General features: G+C 36.2%; 2 non-coding genes across 2 annotated transcripts; both read left to right on the forward strand.

Annotated features, from left to right (window-relative positions):
• The first annotated feature begins 305 nt into the window (after positions 1-305).
• On the forward strand, positions 306-413 carry LOC112773391 (small nucleolar RNA R71). Its single transcript, XR_003187943.1, has one exon. It is a non-coding gene; the product is annotated as a small nucleolar RNA R71 (small nucleolar RNA).
• A 17,833-nt stretch (positions 414-18,246) lies between these two features.
• Positions 18,247-18,354, forward strand: LOC112774915 (small nucleolar RNA R71). Its single transcript, XR_003189369.1, has one exon. It is a non-coding gene; the product is annotated as a small nucleolar RNA R71 (small nucleolar RNA).
• The last annotated feature ends 2,098 nt before the right edge of the window (positions 18,355-20,452 follow it).

Raw genomic sequence — 20,452 nt, forward strand, 5'->3', positions numbered from 1 at the left:
GCAGCTTGCAATCCATTCAAACTCTGAAAAATCATATTGACTTGCTGAGTCAATATTTTATTCTGAGCCAATATGGCATTCAGAGTATCAATTTCAAGCACTGCCTTCCTCTGAGGCTTCCCATTACTCACAGGATTCCTTTCAGAAGTGTACATGAACTGGTTATTTGCAACCATGTCAATGAGTTCCTGAGCTTCTGCAGGCGTTTTCTTTAGGTGAATGGATCCACCTGCAGAATGGTCCAATGACATCTTTAATAATTCAGACAGACCATCATAGAATATATCCAGGATGGTCCATTCTGAAAGCATGTCAGAAGGACACTTTTTGGTCAGTTGCTTGTATCTCTCCCAAGCTTCATAGAGGGATTCACCTTCTTTCTGTTTGAAGGTTTGAACATCCACTCTAAGCTTGCTAAGCTTTTGAGGAGGAAAGAACTTGGCTAAGAAAGCCGTGACCAGCTTATCCCAAGAGTTCAGGCTATTTTTAGGTTGAGAGTCTAACCATATTCTAGCTCTGTCTCTTACAGCAAATGGGAAAAGCATAAGCCTGTAGACCTCAGGATCAACCCCATTGGTCTTAACAGTCTCACAGATTTGCAAGAATTCAGTTAAGAACTGAAAAGGATCTTCTGATGGAAGTCCATGAAACTTGCAATTCTGTTGCATCAGAGAAACTAATTGAGGCTTAAGCTCAAAATTGTTTGCTCCAATGGCAGGGATTGAGATGCTTCTTCCATGTAAGTTGGAATCTGGTGCAGTAAAGTCACCAAGCATCTTCCTTGCATTGTTTTTGGGTTCGGCCATGTCTCCTTCTTTTTCGAAAATTTCAGTAAAGTCCTCTTCAGAGTGTTGTGTTTTAGCTTCTCTTAGCTTCCTCTTCAGAGTCCTTTCAGGTTCCGGATCAGCTTCAACAAGAATGTTCTTGTCCTTGCTCCTGCTCATATAAAAAAGAAGGGAATAGAAAATAATAGGGATCCTCTTTGCCACAGTAGAGAGGTTCCTTTATGTGAGTAGAAGAGAAGAAAAAGAATTCGAACACAGAAAGAGGGAGAAGGTTCGAATTTTTAAGAAGAAGAGAAGTGTTAGTAGATAAATAAAATAATTAGAAAGAGATGAGGGGGAGAGAATTTCGAAAATTAGAAGGAAAAAAAAAAGAAAAATATTTTTGTTTTTTATTTTATTTATTAATTAGTATTTGAAAAAAGTTAGAAGAAACAATTAATTAATTAAAAAGATTTTTGAAAACGAGGGAGGTGATTTTCAAAAATTAGGAGAGAGAAAAGTAGTTAGGTGGTTTTGAAAAAGATATGATTGAAATAGTAAACTTTTAAAATCAAACAAAAAGTCAAGTAGTTAATTGAAAAAGATTTGAAAATCAATTTTGAAAAGATAAGAGGTTAGAAAAGATTTTGAAATTGATTTTGAAAAAGATGTGATTGACATTTATTTTGAAAAAGATTTGAAAAAGAAATTTAAAAAAAAAAAGTTTCATTTTGAAAATTAAAGTTGATTACTTGACTAACATGAAACAAAAAGATATGATTTTAAAATTTAAAGATTGAACCTTTCTTACTAGGCAAATAACAACTAAAAATTTTTGAATCAATCACATTAATTGTTAGCATTTATTTTGAAAATATGAAAGAAAAAATGAAAAAGATTTGATTTTTGAAAAAGATTTGAAAAAGATAAAATTTTTAAATTGAAAATTTGATTTGACTCATAAGAAACAACTAGATTTTAAAAATTTTTGAAAAAGTCAACTCAAATTTTCGAATTTTATGAGGAGAAAAAGGGAAAGATATTTTTTTATTTTTGAATTTTTAATGAATAAAGAGAAAAATAACAAAAAGACTCAAAACATGAAAATTTTGGATCAAAACCAATGATGCATGCAAGAACACTTTGAATGTCAAGATGAACACCAAGAACACTTTGAATGTCAAGATGAACATCAAGACTTTATTTTTGAAAAATTTTTAAGAAAAAAAAAATATGCAAGACACCAAACTTAGAAATTTTTCATGTTTAAACACTATGAATTCAAAAAATGCATATGGAAAACAACAAAAGACACAAAATAAGAAAATATGAAGATCAAACAAGGAGACTTACCAAGAACAACTTGAAGATCATGAAGAATGCAATGCATGAATTTTCGAAAAATGCACAAATTTTAAAAACATGCAATTGACACCAAACTTAAAAATTGACACAAGATTCAAACAAGAAACATCAAATTATTTTTTATTTTATGATTTTATAAATTTTTTTGGTATTTTTCAAAAATTATTTTGAAAAAAGAAAATAAGGATTTAAAAAATTTCTAATGAGAATTCCAGGAATCATGCAATGTTAGTTTAAAGCTCCGGTCCAGGAATTAGACATGGCTTACTAGCCAGCCAAGCTTTCAGTGAAAGCTCCGGTCCAAAACACTAGACATGGCCAATGGCTAGCCAAGCTTCAGTATACATAGTTCAAGCATGTGAAGAGGAAGCCTCAGTCCAAAAGAATTTAGACATGACTTTACAGCCAACCAGGCTTCAACAGATCATGATGAAACTCTAGAATTCATTCTTAAAAATTCTGAAGAACATAGAATAAAATTGAAAAAAATTTTTTTATTTGAAAATTTTTCGAAAATAAAAAGCTTTTAAAAATAAAATAAATTTACCTAATCTGAGCAACAAGATGAACCATCCGTTGTCCAAACTCGAACAATCCCCGGCAACGGTGCCAAAAACTTGGTGCACGAAATCGAGATCGTTCATTCCTTGGTAACGGCGCCAAAAACTTGATACGCACGTTCATAATCTTAGTTCTTTGTCACAACTTCGCACAACTAACCAGCAAGTGCACTGGGTTGTCCAAGTAATAAACCTTACGTGAGATATAAAATAGGTTATGGAGATTTGATAATTAAAATATATTTTAAATATAAAATAGGATAGAAATACTTATGTAATTCATTGGTGAGAATTTCAGATAAGCGTATGGAGATGCTTTTGTTCCTTCTGAACCTCTGCTTTCCTACTACTTTCATCTAATCACTCATACTCCTTTCCATGGCAAGCTGTATGTTGGGCATCACCATTGTCAATGGCTACATCCCGTCCTCTCAGGGAAAATGGTCCAAATGCGCTATCACCGCACGGCTAATCAACTGTCGGTTCTCGATCATGCTAGAATAGGATTCACTAATACTTTTGCGTCTGTCACTACGCCCAGCACTCGTGAGTTTGAAGCTCGTCACAGCCATCCCTTCCCAGATCCTACTTGGAATACCACAGACAAGATTTAGACTTTCCAGATCTCAAGAATGGCCGCCAATAATTCTAGCCTATACCACGAAGACTCTGATCGTATATCAGGAGGCTAAGAGATATGCATTCAAGCTTGCTTTCATGTAGAACGGAAGTATTTGTCAGGCACGCATTCATAAGTGAGAATGATGATGAGCGTCACATAATTATCACATTCATCATGTTCTTGTGTGCGAATGAATATCTTAGAGAAGAAATAGGCTTGAGTTGAATAGAAAAACAATAGTACTTTGCATTAATTCATGAGGAACAGCAGAGCTCCACACCTTAATCTATGGTGTGTAGAAACTCTACTGTTGAAAATACATAAGTGAAAATAGGGTAGACATGGCCAAGTGGCCAGCCTCCCATGCAGGTCTCAGAACATAAAAGTTACATAATATGTTCCAGAGATGTGAAATAAATCACTAAAAGTAGTTTTTATACTAAACTAGTAACTAGGGTTTACAGAAATGAGTGAATGATGTAGAAATCCACTTCCGGGCCCACTTGGTGTGTGCTTGGGCTGAGCATTGAGCTTTCATGTGTAGAGGTCTTCCTTGGAGTTGAACGCCAGTTTGTAACCTGTTTCTGGCGTTTAACTCTGCTTTGCAACCTGTTACTGGCGTTTAACTCCAGAATAGGGCAGAAAGCTGGCGTTGAACGCCAGTTTGCATCGTCTAAACTCAGGCAAAGTATGGACTATTATATATTGCTGGAAAGCCCTGGATGTCTACTTTCCAACACAATTGAGAGAGCGCCATTTGGACTCTTGTAGCTCCAGAAATTCCACTTTGATTTCAGGGAGGTCAGAATCAAACAGCATTTGCAGTCCTTCTTCAGCCTCTGAATCAGATTTTTGCTCAAGTCCCTCAATTTCAGCCAAAAAATACCTGAAATCATAGAAAAACACACAAACTCGTAGTAAAGTCTAGAAATGTGATTTTTATTTAAAAACTAATAAAAATATACTAAAAACTAACTAAATCATACTAAAAACTATGTAAAAATAATGCCAAAAAGCGTATAAATTATCTGCTCATCACCCACCTAGGGCACCTATCCAAGAGCCTGAATTATCACTCTTAGGAGCTCCAAAAGGAGACCAAGGACGAGCAGTTCTCTTAGTTTTTTGAAGTCTTTAAAAAGCTACAAGTCAATATTCCTTTTGTGGAGACTCTTGAGAAAATGCCTCCCTATGCTGCATTCAGGAAGACTTACTTTCTGAGAAGAAGGCCTTGAAGGGAGATAAAACAGTGGTGCTAACCACAGAGTCCAGTGCACTCATTCAGAGCAAGCTTCCTAACAAGATGTCAGATCTAGGGAGCTTTCAGATTCCCTGTACTATCGAGAATATCACTTTTGACAAAGCCCTTTATGATCTTGGCTCAAGTATTAATTTAATGTCCTTGTCTGTGATAACAAAAATGCAAATTCAAGAAGCACATCCTAAAAGGATAGCATTGGAGATGGCTTCGAAATCTCTAAAGCAGGCACACGAGCTAGTGGAAAATATCTTGGTCAAGGTTGGAGAGCTCTTCCTTCCTGCAAATTTTGTGATACTTGATATGGGAGAGGATGCAAATGACTCCCTCATCTTAGAAAGACCATTCCTAGCCACAGAGAGAGCTCTCATAGATGTTGAGAAAGGAGAGTTTGTTCTGAGGATGCATGAGGACTATTTGGTGTTCAAAGTTTTCAAACCTTTACCAATCTTTGGAGTGGGAAGTACTTGCATACAAAGCTTATTGCTTAAGCCTTCCCCCTTGGTAGAACCCATACCGTTCCCCCTAACATCAAACCTAAGTTTGGTGTTGGGCATTCATCATCCACCAAGGAGGAAAGAGGTCCTAAAAGAAGGTACCCAAGGGCTGGAGGAACAAAAAGTTTTCCACTTAAGACTTCTCATCTGGGATAAAAGTGGTGTTCACTAGAAGTCCAGTCCTACCTCATACAGTGAGCAGGATCTTGTCTCTAGAGCATATTGAGCTAATCCATAAGAGCACAAGAAAAAAGTTCACAATGAGGGGCAAGGATCTGAGCACCTATGACCCTCCACCCTAGAAGAGCTGACCGTCAAGCTAGTGACAGTAAAGAAGCCCTTGTTGGGAGGCAACCCAACCATGAGTATCCTTTAATTTTATTTCAGTTGATTTCTATTTTATTTTCGTTGATTTTCATAAGTTTTCCAAGGTTTAATCTTGATTGTGATCTTGTATAGTACTTAGAACAGGGACAGGAGGACTCAAAATAAAGAACAGATCACCCTGAAGTACATTTACTCAAAAAGCTTGGGTGCTAAACGCCAGGGAGGGTGTTTAGCACTAGAAAGGGGGCATGGGGAGCTGGCATTTAACGCCACGAAGAGGAGGCAGAAGCTAGCGTTAAACGTTAGGAGGGTGTTTAACGCCCAGCTAGGGCACTATTTTGAGGCTCTTTTCACCCCACCAAGGGCGCTAAACACCAACTGGGCGATTAGTGCCATACAAGACCCACCCAAAAAAAAAGAGTCCCTTTGCTGGCGCTAAATGCGAAGACTGGAATTTAGCTCATAGTACACCAGTTTCAAATTTGAAGGAGGGGGTTTAACCCATGGTTAAACCCCAACCCCCACCCACTTTGACCAGTCAATGCACTCTTTCTCTCTCTCTCTCTCACCAACTATTCCATCCATATTCAACCACTGCATTCCCCAAGATCACATCCCATCCATCTATCTAATACCATGAATCTCTTAACTCACCCCGCCATTCTACCCAATCACCACTCATCTTTTCCATCAATCTCTCTTTTCCATTAACCACATTGAAATTCCTTTTCCCTCTTAAAACCACCACCTATAACCAATCCCTCTCTCCCATCCTCTATGAATACCCACTTCTTCAAATTTTATCCCCACATCTCATATTACCATCTTCCATCCTTATTCTTCCCTCCCTTCATACAATAGCATCTTCCCATCTTCATTCCCACCTCATAACAGTGAGTACCCTCCCTCCTTCCACTATTTTTTGCTTTTGCTTTTCCATCACCACACCACTTTCTTCAATCTCTTTCCTATTCTCTCTTTTACTTTTCTTGGGGATGAGCAAACCATTTAATTTTGGTGTTAGGCACTCCATTTTTTCCTTCATTTTTACTATTCTTACGGCACCCAAAACTGGTGAATTCTCCTCAAGGAAGAGGAAAGAGAAGGCACCCACCTTCGGGTCGTATGATTTCACCCGATTCTTCTCCAAGACCCACGAGAATCACTTTAATGAGATAGTAAGCAAAAAGAAAGTGATCCCCGAGGTTTGTTTCGATCTGAAGCAGGATGAGTATCCAGAGATCCAATACCAGATTCTGAGACGGAGTTGAAAAGTTCTGACCAACCCTGTGATTAACGTGGGCGTGCTTATGGTTAGAGAGTTCTACACTAACACTTGGTTGATGTAAAAGCATGCACAAGGTGTGAACCCAGACCCGAAGAACTGGCGCACCATGGTCTGAGGATTGATTATGGAGTTTAGTCCCGAGAGTGTGAGGAAGGCACTGCACCTGCCACCTTCTAGAGAGGACCCTCATTCATACACTCAGAGAGTCAACACTGACCAGAGACTGGACTAGGTCCTTGCTAATATTTGCCTCTCTGGAGCACAATAGAGGAAGGATGCCAGAGGTCAGTCATACCAGCTGGGTGGGCATGACCTGAAGCCGGTTGCTAGAAGATGATTGGAAAGTTTAAAATCAATAGAATGGAAAGAATGATTTATGAACCTGATCACACAGAAGTGTTAATGGCGAACTACTGCATTTGGAAGGTTTCCTGGTTGTCTTTGGAGTTTGGCTTGAAGAAGTTAGATGTTGATGCTGATTTGATTGCAATGATCAAGTCTTGTAGGAGGAATAACAATGTTATTAACATATACTTTGAGCATGGTGTTTTAGAACCACAACTGGTGGGGGGCGTGGGTAAAGATGTAGCTATACGTGCAAATGATGAAGGAAAGAGTGTCCCAAAGTCCAGAAAAACTTACTCTCAGCCCATAGTATCCAGAAGTGAGTTAATACTTTCACTGTTACAACCCAACAAAAGCTCCTTTCAGCCCACAACAAGATTACAACAAGATGAATATGAAGCAGACTATGAAGGTGGATCTGATGCTAACTCGTGGCACTTGAAAGAATCGGACAAGGTGCTGGACTCTGACGATGAGGAACCACGTGTGTTTCTAAGATACAATGACAAGACAAGATTTGAAAATTTGAAGTTTGAGGTTAGTATAGTTTTCAATAGCAAACATGACTTTATGAATGCCACTAGAGACTATAAAATACAATGGGGTAGGACTATAACATTCATTCAGAATGACAAGGTTATATGTAGGGTTGTTTGTAAGAATGAGGACTATCCTTGGTAGTATATTGTGCACTTAACAAATAGGACATATCATGGCAGATTAAGACTCTTGTTGATAACTATACATGTGGAAGAAAGAGGAAAAATAGGGCTGCCAATCAAGAGTGAAATGTGAATAAATTGTATCCTAAGCATAGAAAGCATCCTACAATGACGCATATGGAGGTTTATTCATGGTTTGTTAGAAAGTGTAACATTAGGCTGAACAGTATATGCATCACAAGGGCTTTGAAAACAACTAGAAAAATTGTGCAAGGTGATGTGATAAGGATTTAAAACACAAGGATGATAGATAAAGGGGATTTTTCCTACTAGACCTCTAAGAAACCTGTTCTTAGCAACCTAGGTCACCGGAAGGGGCTCCCTACTAGACCTTCAAAGAACCTGTCCTTGACAACCTAGATCAGAGGGATGAAAATTGAATCACTCAATCTTCTCCATGCAACCAGCGAAGCAAATCACTCACCTCACTCAATCACACTTAAAAAAACGTGCATAAAGCACTAAGGAAATTTTATTCATCAAAGTTATTCCAAATGGTCTCACCAGAGGTGTTTAAATAGGCTCCTAACAAACTAACTAAAAGATAAGATAACTAATTTAAATCAGATTTGATCTTATTAGATTAGATCAGATTTGATTTAAATTTTAAAATCCTAAAGATATGATAACTAATTTAAATCAAATTTGATCTTATTAGATTAGATCAGATTTGATTTAAATTTAAAATCCCTAAAAATACTACTAAGCAAATCAGGAGTAATTCAAATCTTTCAACAAACTCTAACAACAAAACAAACTAACATAAATGCCTAAAAATTCAAAAATTAATAATAAATTATGTCTCTAATTGAATTTGAAAAGCATTATTGGGCTTCTTGCTGTTCTGACTTAGCCCAATGGGCTTTATGAGTTGTCGCCCTTTCAGCACCACTGTTTTTGAGACGGACTCTTGGTCTTCTAGATGTCCAAGACTGGCATGGCACAATTCTTCTAGAATTCAGATCCTTGAATATGACAAGATTATCATTCCGTCCCTTAGCTCTAAGATTACGAAAATGTCCTCCTGACCACATATCATGATGAGATAGCAAAATATGGAATAATTTGAGATTATGCACATGAATTTCTCACAGCTAACCCTGGCTCTAGTGTTAAGGTTGGTGTCGTTCCTATGCCTGAGGGGCCCCCACACTTTGAACGATTTTATGTTTGCCTCGATGCTTGTAAAAAAGCATTTACAGTGGGAGTATTGTCATGAATGGTTAAGGATGGAGTCATACAGAAGAACCTATGCTATCAATGTCAACCCGATCAAGGGACAAGATCTTTGAGAGAAAATATCATCCCCAGTCCCCGTCCTGCCGCCAATTAAGCCTAAGTCAGGAAGGCCAACAATAAAGAAGAGAAAAGACAAGAATGAAGGCCCTACCGGCACAAGGTCAAACATGAAGTGAAAATACAATCCCATTAGGTGCATGTTCTATAGTGAAGTTGGTCATAATAAGAGAACTTGTAAAAAGAAGAAACAGATGGAGGCTGAGGAACAAGCAAGACAAATACAGCTGCAACTTACAGTTGTACCTACTGCTACCCTTCCATCTGATACTGCCCCATTACTGAACCAGCCGCGGCTGAGTAGATCGCTCCAACTAAACTTGTGCTTAGCCAGACAGATGCCTACCCATTAACACAACACACACAAAACTCACAACATGTTGCATTTGTAACTTGAAAAAATTAGATGTTGCTGTTTATATTTGTAATTGAAATTGTTTTTAAATGTTGGATTAAATTCTTGCTTAAATTATGTAGGAAACTATTCCAAGGCCATCAAAATTGAAAGTTGTCAAGGGAAGAGCCAGAGAAAATGCCTCCCCCCAAGCTGTTGCAACATCAACAGCTTCTCTTTCTGCTAAAACCATTAGGGGAACTAGTTCTGCCACTGCCAAGAGTCTTGCAGACTTTATGACGTTTGTTCCTACTCCAAGATTCAAACCTCCTAAGAAGAATGATAAACCTGCTTGATGCTGGTATCTGAACATTATGTAATTAGAGCTAGTGATATATTTTTTTGTATAGGGCTCTCTTATTGCCATTAAAAACATTACGGTTAGTTTCATTTTTAAGTCTCTTTTTTTGGTTTTGCCCTTGATTAAGTTAATATGGTTAACATTTTAGATATCGATTAGACAATTGTGATAAAACAATGTTGTTGTTTCAGTTTCAATATATGAAAATAATTAGTTTATCTACATATTACTGTAACATTGTGTAATTAGGTACAATTGTGTAATGTGTTTACTAATTTCATAAAGTGTTAACTTCAACCACTAATTTTAAGTTCAATTAACCAGGTTACAATTTAAAAGATAATCTTGCTAAAATAAAATTTAGAAAAAACAATTTGCTCAATTAAAAGCTAAATTGAATATAATAGGACATATCTTCTAGTTCTTGTTCATACCAAATTACATGCCTAATTACAAATTAATTGCACTATCACTTGAAAATACAAAATGTACAAATTAATCTCACAAATAAAATCACAATTATCAATCCAATGAATATAACATCATTAGCATTCCTGCAAATTTGACTTCTGCTTTCAAAATCCCCATTCTCCATGCAATGTTTACCTTCCACTCATCATGATTGTTTTCTACTTCCGCATCAATTTCTGCATCTCTATTCTCTCCATTACATTCATCTTCATCAACCTACTTGAAGAAGTTTCAATGGCTGTCCTTCTGCAAAAATTTAAAGAATCTTATGATAGAAAACCACAACTAGTAAGAATATTGAAGATAAAGGAATTTATGAGAACAACTCACCCGGTATCTTGGACATATATAAAACAATTTATCTAGGTTCTCTGAAGTTCCAGATTTCTTAATCAATGTCTTCAGCCCACAATGACATATAATGTCTTCATTCTTCCTCTTTCTTCGCATAAACGATCTAGACCCATAGCTACCAACTGAGTGACAAGAGATCCCTCCACGACGACCTCCGTTTTCACCACCCATCATGCCGGCGACCTCCAATATTGGTCTCTGAACCTATGCGACTGCACTCAACGTAAAGGGACATATATACACTATAATGGAATTAGGGTTTATTAGTTAGGGATTAATTTGACGAAATTTTGTGAAGTAGTCGTGTTGGCAAACAACTAGGATGGATGGAGGTGTGCTCACGTGTATTCCTAACGTGCCACGTCAGCTTCCGTTAACGGTGTTAGCGAGAGAATCGACAGAAGGACTAACATAACTAATTGAAAATCTTTTAAGAATGCATTTGATTAAAAAAATCTTTTGAAGACCGAATTGAAACGTGATCTTTCAGGAACCATTTTGACTATTTACTCTATTTTTTATTAAATACAAAAGATTTTTTTTTTCTTATTGATTAAATAAATCTTAATTTTTTATTTATTATACTTTATATTAATTGTTTAGATTTAAGATTTAAAATTTAAAATTTATACTTTAGAATTTATGATCTAAGACTTAAAGTTTAAGGTATTTTGTTTTTTATTTTTTATTTTTTTTCATCTTTAATGACAAATTAATTTTAAAAAAATAATACCCTCATTAGTTACTTCTTTCGCGTATTAACATTCGCCGTATATTTATTATCACATAAAAAAAAATATTTTTTGTTTTGTTTTACATTCATCAGGAAAATAATTTTTAAAAAAAGGATTTTCCGGATTTAAAGATTGTGGTTGTGTATATTTTGAAGCACACAAGCCGCAAGGATGGGCCGGGAGTATCCCTTTTTATTAGAATTTTCTAGACATCAACATCATCTATCTGATTTCATTTATGGCACTAGTGTCGTCTCTCATTAAAAAACTTCTAGTACTTAACTTGAACTTATTATAACCACTGATAACTATAAATCAAAAACTAAGAATATTCAGCATTCGTTTTGTTTAATTTTCCTGGACCAATCAGAGATCCCAAAAGTATTTTTAGGGAAACAAAATCTTATGGTGATTATTCAATCAATAGCGAAAGCATCGTGTGAAGGCCATTCATAAAAGAAAAGAAAAGCTGAAATTTTATTAACTGATCTTGATGATCATTCCAATATATATATATATCTCTGAAAAAAATGTTTTTCTTTCAATAGCTTTGGACTTTCAAAGTTCATAGTACTACCACAATTGGAACATGGAAAATTCTTTGGTTCCATGTAACAATATATTCAATTCATTCAATATATCATCGACGGTCATGTGCGCATTAATTAATTACTATGACCAAATCAACAAGAGAATTAAAAAAGAATATATATAAAATAAATGTTTAATTAGTCAACTTTAAATAATTTTAATTAATAATTAATAATTTTTAATTTTTAAAAATATTAAATTTAAATAATCAACATTAAACACATTTTGAATAATAAAAATTAGTAAAATAATCATCCCATAATTACGTCTTCACCTCTTTTCCATCGTGTCAACGAAAACCTTTACGCAAACTTTGGTGATCAAACCCCATACCCCCCTCGAGCTATTGTCTTCATTGTCATGTCGTCGCCAAACCACTGCATCTTTACTTTTAATATTAGTGTAACAACTCGTATTTTTAAAACTTCTATTATAGATTATTTACTATTTATTTTAATAACCTGAACTTATTATTTTTAAAATATTATTTTATTAAAATAATTATATTAATTTTATAATTATTGAAGTTTAAATTAATTATGATTTATTCTATTAAAAGGAGCTATTTATCAAAAATTATATTCTAATAGACAAAATTAAATTAATTTTTCTAATTATTATTAGGGTTAAGTACTAAAATCGTCCCTAAGATTTTGAGCAAAAATCAAATTCGTCCTCGACCTTTTTTTGTTATTAAAATCATCCTCAACAATACAAAATATTCTTTTCTACTTTAATTTTATTTTTTTATCAAATTACTCATAATAATTAATATAAATAAAAAAAATAATATTAAAAAATAAAAACAAAATAACCCCTCACACCCGTCCCCCCACACCCCTTCCTGGTACCCCCTCCCACCCCATCCCCTTCAATTTTCAACACCCCATCCCCCTTCCTCGTACCCCCCTCCCACCTCATCCCCTTCCTCGTACCCCTCCCATCCCATCCCCTTCAATTTTTTTTCCATATAACTCCGCATCCCTTTCAATTAAAAAAATTTATTCAGTATGATAAAAAAAACAGCTTAGAGCGCCGATCGTCTTCAGCGCGACGCAGAGTCCCTTGTGTGGCCCTCTCCATTGAACTTCATCAGTGGTGCGCAGAAATCGTGATCGTTCATTCCTTGGTAACGGCACTAAAAATTTTATACGCACGTTCATAATCTTAGTTCTTTGTCACAACTTCGCACAACTAACCAGCATGTGCACTGGGTCGTCCAAGTAATAAACCTTATATGAGTAAGGGTCGATCCCACGGAGATTGTCGACTTGAAGCAAGCTATGGTCACCTTGTAAATCTCAGTCAGGCGGATTCAAATGGTTATGTAGAATTGATAATTAAAATATAAATAGGATAGAGATACTTATGTAATTCATTGGTGAGAATTTCAGATAAGCGTATAGAGATGCTTTTGTTCCTTCTGAACCTCTGCTTTCCTACTGCTTTCATCCAATCCTTTATACTCCTTTCCATGGCAAGCTGTATGTTGGGAATCACCATTGTCAATGGCTACTTCCCGTCCTCTCAGTGAAAATGGTCCAATGCGCTGTCACTGCATGGCTAATCATCTGTCGGTTCTCAATCATACTGGAATAGGATTCAGTAATCCTTTTGCGTCTGTCACTACGCCCAGCACTCGCGAGTTTGTAGCTCGTCATAGCCATCCCTTCCCAGATCCTACTCGAAATACCACAGACAAGGTTTAGACTTTCCGAATCTCAAGAATGGCCGCCAATAATTCTAGCCTATACCACGAAGACTCTGATCTCACGATCAGGAGGCTAAGAGATACTCATTCAAGTTTGTAGAACGGGAGTGTTTGTCAGGCACGCGTTCATAAGTGAGAATGATGATGAGCGTCACATAATCATCATATTCATCATGTTCTTGTGTGCGAATGGATATCTTAGAGAAGAAATAGGCTTGAATTGAATAGAAAAACATTAGTACTTTGCATTAATTCAAGAGGAACAGCAGAGCTCCACACCTTAATCTATGGTGTGTAGAAACTCTACCGTTAAAAATACATAAGAACAAGGTCTAGGCATGGCCGAATGGCCAGCCTCCCTAAATGGCAAATGAATTCGAAAATAGGGAAAAAGACCCTTAGTACAATAGTAAAAAGTTCTATTTAAACTAAACTAGTTACTAGGGTTTACAGAAATGAGTAAATGATGCAGAAATCCATTTTCGGGCCCACTTGGTGTGTGCTTGGGCTGAGCATTGAAGCTTTCACGTGTAGAGGTCTTCCTTGGACTTAAACACCAGTTTGTAACCTGTTTCTGGCGTTTAACTCTAGAATAGGGCAGAGAGCTGGCGTTGAACGCCAGTTTTTGTCATCTAAAGTCGGGCAAAGTATGGACTATTATATATTTCTGGAAAGCCCTGGATGTCTACTTTCCAACGTAATTGAGAGCGCACCATTTGGAGTTCTGTAGCTCCAGAAAATCCACTTTGAGTGCAGGGAGGTCAGAATCCAACAGCATATGCAGTCCTTCTTCAACCTCTGAATCTGATATTTGTTCAAGTCCCTCAATTTCAGCCAGAAAATACCTGAAATCACAGAAAAATACACAAACTCATAGTAAAGTCTAGAAATGTGATTTTTATTTAAAAACTAATAAAAATATACTAAAAACTAACTAAATTATACTAAAAACATACTAAAAATAATGCCAAAAAGCATATAAATTATCTGCTCATCACAACACCAAACTTAAATTGTTGCTTGTTCCCAAGCAACTAAAAATCAAATAGGTTAAAAACAAGAGAATATACTATAAATTCCAAAATATCAATGAAACTTAGCTCCAATCAGATGAGCGGGACTAGTAACTTTTTGCCTCTTGAATAGTTTTGGCATCTCACTTTATCCATTGAAGTTTAGAATGATTGGCATCTATAGGAACTTAGAATTCAGATAGTGTTATTGATTCTCCTAGTTCAGTATGTTGATTTTTGAACACAGTTACTTTATGAGTCTTGGCCGTGGCCCTAAGCACTTTGTTTTCCAGTATTACCACCGGATACATAAATGCCACAAACACATAACTGGGTGAACCTTTTCAGATTGTGACTCAGCTTTGCAAAAGTCCCCAATTAGAGGTGTCCAGGGTTCTTAAGCACACTCTTCTTTTGCTTTGGACCTCGACTTTAACCGCTTAGTCTCAAGTTTTCACTTGACACCTTCACGCCACAAGCACATGGTTAGGGACAGCTTGGTTTAGCCGCTTAGGCCGAATTTTATTCCTTTAGGCCCTCCTATCCACTGATGCTCAAAGCCTTAGATCCTTTTTATTACGGCCTTTTGGTTTTAAGGGCTATTGGCTTTTTGCTCTTGCCTTTTGGTTTAAAGAGCTTTTGGCTTTTTCTGCTTGCTTTCTCTTTCTCTTTCTCTTTTTTCGCCATTTTTTTTTGCAAGCTTTTGTATTCACTGCTTTTTCTTGCTTCAAGAATCAATTTTATGATTTTTCAGATTATCAAATAACATTTCTCCTTTTTCATTATTCTTCAAGAGCCAACATATTTAACATTCATAAACAACAAATTCAAAAGACATATGCACTGTTCAAGCATTCATTCAAAAAACAAAAAGTATTGTCACCACATCAAAATAATTAAACTAATTTCAAGGATGAATTCGAAACCATGTACTTCTTGTTCTTTTGTTTTTAGAACAGTTTTCATTTAAGAGAGGTGATGGATTCATAGGACACTCATAGCTTTAAGACATAAACACTTAAATACTAATGATCATGCAATAAGACACAAACATAAACATAAAGCATAGTAAACAAAAAACAGGAAAATAAATAGACAAGGAGATTAAAGAATGAGTCCACCTTAGTGAGGGTGGCGTCTTCCTCTTCTTGAAGAACCAATGGTGCTCTTGAGTTCCTCTATGTCTCTTCCTTGCCTTTGTTGCTCCTCCCTCATAGCTCTTTGATCTTCTCTAATTTCATGAAGGACGATGGAATGTTCTTGGTGCTCCATCCTTAGTTGTCCTATGTTGGAGCTTAATTCTCCTAGGGAAGTGTTGATTTGCTCCCAGTAGTTTTGTGGAGGAAAGTGCATCCCTTGAGGCATTTCAGGAATTTCATGATGAGGAATTTCCTCATGCTCTTGTTGAGGTCCATGAGTGGGCTCTCTTGTTTGCTCCATCCTTTTCTTAGTGATGGGCTTTTGAGATGAATCTCTCCATCTCCCATGACTCGGAGGTGGAAGCAATTGCCTTTCCTTTCCTCTTTCTAGAGGTTTCTCCGGCCTTAGATACCATAAATAGTTATGGAAAAATAAAAGCAACGCTTTTACCACACCAAACTTAAAAGGTTTGCTCGTCCTCGAGCAAAAGAAGAAAGAAAGTAGTAGAAGAAAAAGAAGATGGAGGTGTGTGAATGGTTCGGCCAAGGGGGTTTTAGGTGGTTATGATGTCTGAAAAGGAAGGAGTGATGGTTTGAATTTGAGTGGGTGGGTGTAGGTAGGTTATATGATGGTTTTGGAGGAGTAATGGAGGTGATTGGTAGAGGTTATTTTGGGGGAAGAGTGTTATGGAAAGGTGTGAGGAGGAGAGGAGAAGAGGTGTGGTAGGTGGGGATCCTGTGGGATCCACAGATCTAGTGGTCAAGGACTTAGCATCCCTGCTCCAATTAGGCGTGCAAAACGCCCTCAGAGTGCATGTCTGGCGTTAAACGCCAGCTGGCTGCTTGTTTCTGGCGTTTAACGCCACTTCCATGCTCTGTTCTGGCGTTAAACGCCAGTCTGGTGCTTGTTTCTGGCGTTTAACGCCAGCTTGATGCTTCTTTCTGGCGTTAAACGCCAGTTTGATGCTTCTTACTGGCGTTTAAACGGGAGTAAGTTCTTCTTCCAGGGTGAGCTGTTTTTAAAGCTGTTTTTCATTCTGTTTCTGATTTTTCAGTAGTTTTTGTGACTCCACATGATCATCAACCTAAAAAAAAATAAAATAACAATAGGAAATAAATAGATATAATTAAATAACATTGGGTTGCCTCCCAACAAGCGCTTCTTTAATGTCAATAGCTTGATAGTGAGAGCCTCACAGATAATCAGAGCATTGTTGGGACCTCCCAACACCAAACTTAGAGTTTGAATGTGGGGGTTCAACACCAAACATAGAGTTTGGTTGTGGCCTCCCAACACCAAACTTAGAGTTTGACTGTGGGGGCTTTGGTTGACTCTGTAGTGAGAGAAGCTTTTCATGCTTACTCTCCATGGTTACAAAAGGAGATCCTTGAGTTTTAAATACAAGGTTGTCCTCATTCAGTTGAAGGACTAATTCTCCTCTGTCCACATCAATCACAGCTCTTGCTGTGGCTAGGAAGGTTCTTCCAAGGATGATGGATTCATCCTCATCCTTCCCAGTGTCTAGGATTATGAAATCAGCAGGGATGTAAAGGCCTTCAACCTTTACTAGCACGTCCTCTACTTGTCCATAAGCCTGTTTTTTTGAGTTGTCTGCCATCTCTAATGAGATTCTGGCAGCTTGTACCTCAGAGATCCCAAGTTTCTCCATTACAGAGAGTGGCATTAAGTTTATTCCTGATCCCAGATCACACAGAGCCTTCTCAAAGGTCATGGAGCCTATGGTACAGGGTATTAAGAATTTACCAGGATCCTGTTTCTTTTGAAGTAATTTCTGCTGGGAGGAGTTTCAGTGACTCTTTTACTCAGCTGGCCCACTTGTGCCTCCAGATTTCTAATGGAGGACCTTGTTTCATTCATGAAACTTAAAATGGCCTTGGATAGATCAGAGACTATATTCACTAAGCTAGATGGACTCTGCTCAAAATTCTCTGTCTGTTGCTGAGTGGATGATCGAAAAGGCTTGCTATTGCTAAACCTGTTTCTTCCACCATTATTAAAGCCTTGTTGAGGCTTTTATTGATCCTTCCATGAGAAATTTGGATAATTTCTCCATGAGGGATTATAGGTGTTTCCATAGGGTTCACCCATGTAATTCACCTCTGCTATTGCAGGGTTCTCAGGATCATAAGCTTCTTCTTCAGAAGATGCCTCTTGAGTACTGTTGGATGCAGCTTGCATTCTATTCAGACTCTGAGAAATTATATTGACTTGCTGAGTCAATATTTTGTTCTGAGCCAATATGGCGTTCAGAGTATCAATTTCAAGAACTCCCTTCCTCTAAGGCGTCCCATTATTTACAGGATTCCTCTCGGAAGTGTACATAAACTGGTTATTTGCAACCATGTTATTGAGTTCCTGAGCTTCTGCAGGCGTTTTCTTTAGGTGAATGGATCCACCTGCAGAATGGTCCAATGACATCTTAGATAATTCACACAGACCATCATAGAATATATCCAGGATGGTCCATTCTGAAAGCATGTCAGAAGGACACTTTTTAGTCAGTTTCTTGTATCTCTCCCAAGCTTCATAGAGGGATTCACCTTCTTTCTGTTTGAAGGTTTGAACATCCACTCTAAGCTTGCTAAGCCTTTGAGGAGGAAAGAACTTGGCTAAGAAAGCCGTGACCAGCTTATCCCAAGAGTTTAGGCTATCTTTAGGTTGAGAGTCCAACCATATTCTAGCTCTGTCTCTTACAGCAAACGGGAAAAGCATAAGCCTGTAGACCTCGGGATCAACCCCATTGGTCTTAACAGTATCACAGATTTGCAAGAATTCAGTTAAGAACTGAAAAGGATCTTCTGATGGAAGTCCATGAAACTTGCAATTCTGTTGCATCAGAGAAACTAATTGAAGCTTTAGCTCAAAATTGTTTGCTCCAATGGAAGGGATTGAGATGCTTCTTCCATGTAAATTGGAATTTGGTGCAGTAAAGTCACCAAGCATCTTCCTTGCATTGTTATTATTTTCGGCCATGTCTCCTTCTTTTTCGAAAATTTCTGTCAGATTTTCTGCAGAGAGTTGTGCTTTAGCTTCCCTTAGCTTCCTCTTCAGAGTCCTTTCAGGTTCAGGATCAGCTTCAACAAGAATATTCTTATCCTTATTCCTGCTCATATGAAAAAGAAGAAAATAGAAAAGAAAATATGGAATCCTCTATGTCACAGTATAGAGATTCCTTTATGTGAGTAGAAGAAGAAAAGAATAGAAGAAGAGAAATTTGAACACCAAGAGGAAGAGAGGGTTCGAATTTTGAGATGAAGAGAAGTGTTAGTAAATAAATAAATAATTAGATGAGAGAGAAAAATTTTCGAAAATAATTGAAAAGAAAAAAATATTTTTGTTTTTAATTTAAAATTAAAGTTATAATTCGAAAAAAGAAAATTGAAATTAAATTAAAATTTAATTCAATTAGTTAATTAAAAATGAATTTTGAAAAAGAGGAAGGTGATTTTAAAAAATTAGAGAGAGAATTAGTTAGGTAGTTTTGAAAAAGATATGATTGAAACAAAAAGATAGGATTGATTTGAAGAATATTTGAAAACCAATTTAAAAAGATAAGAAGTTAGAAAAGATTTTGAAATTGATTTTGAAAAAGATGTGATTGAAAGATATTTTGAAAAGGATTTGAAAAAGAAATTTAAAAAGATTTGATTTTGAAAATTAAAGTTGATTACTTGACTAACATGAAACTAAAAAGATATGATTCTAGAATTTAAAGATTGAACCTTTCTTACTAGGCAAGTAACAAACTTAAAGATTTTTGAATCAATCACATCAATTGTTAGCATTAACTTTGAAAATATGAAATAAAAACAAGAAAAAGATTTTTGAAAATCAATTTGAAATTTTCAAAAATTATGAAAGAAAAATGAAAAAGATTTGATTTTTTTGAAAAAGATTTGAAAAAGATAAGGTTTTTAAATTGAAAATTTGACTTGACTCATAAGAAACAATTAAATTTTAAAAAGTTTTGAAAAGGTCAACTCAAATTTTTTAAAATTTATGAGTGAAAAAAGGAAAAGATATTTTTTTTTTGAATTTTAATGATGAGAGAGAAAAACATCAAAAAGACTCAATGCATGAAAATTTTGGATCAAAACAAATGATGCATGCAAGAACACTATGAATGTTAAGATGAACACCAAGAACACTTTGAATGTCAAGATGAACACCAAGAACTTATTTTTGAAAATTTTCAAGAAAGGAAAACATGCAAGACACCTAACTTAGAAATTTTAAATTTTTAGACACTATGAATGCAAGAATGCATATGAAAAATAAGAAAAGACACAAACAAGAAAATTTAAAGATTAAACAAAGAAATTCATCAAGAACAACTTTAAAGATCATGAAGAATGCAATGCATGAATTTTCGAAAAATACAAGGAGATAAACATGCAATGGACACCGAACTTATGACTTGACACTAGACTCAAGCAAGAAACACAAAATTATTTTTGGTTTTATGATTTTATAATATTTTTTTGGATTTTCAAAAATTAATTGGAAAAAGGAAAATAAATATTTCAAAATTTTTAATGAGAATTCCAGGAATCATGAAGTGTTAGTCTAAAGCTCCGGTACAGGAATTAGACATGGCTTATTAGCCAGCCAAGCTTTCAGTGAAAGCTCCGGTCCAAAACACTAAACATCGCCAATGGCCAGCCAAGCTTTAGCAGAT

The sequence above is a fragment of the Arachis hypogaea genome, chromosome 18 (assembly GCF_003086295.3).
Source record: "Arachis hypogaea cultivar Tifrunner chromosome 18, arahy.Tifrunner.gnm2.J5K5, whole genome shotgun sequence".
Classification (NCBI taxonomy): Eukaryota; Viridiplantae; Streptophyta; class Magnoliopsida; order Fabales; family Fabaceae; genus Arachis; species Arachis hypogaea.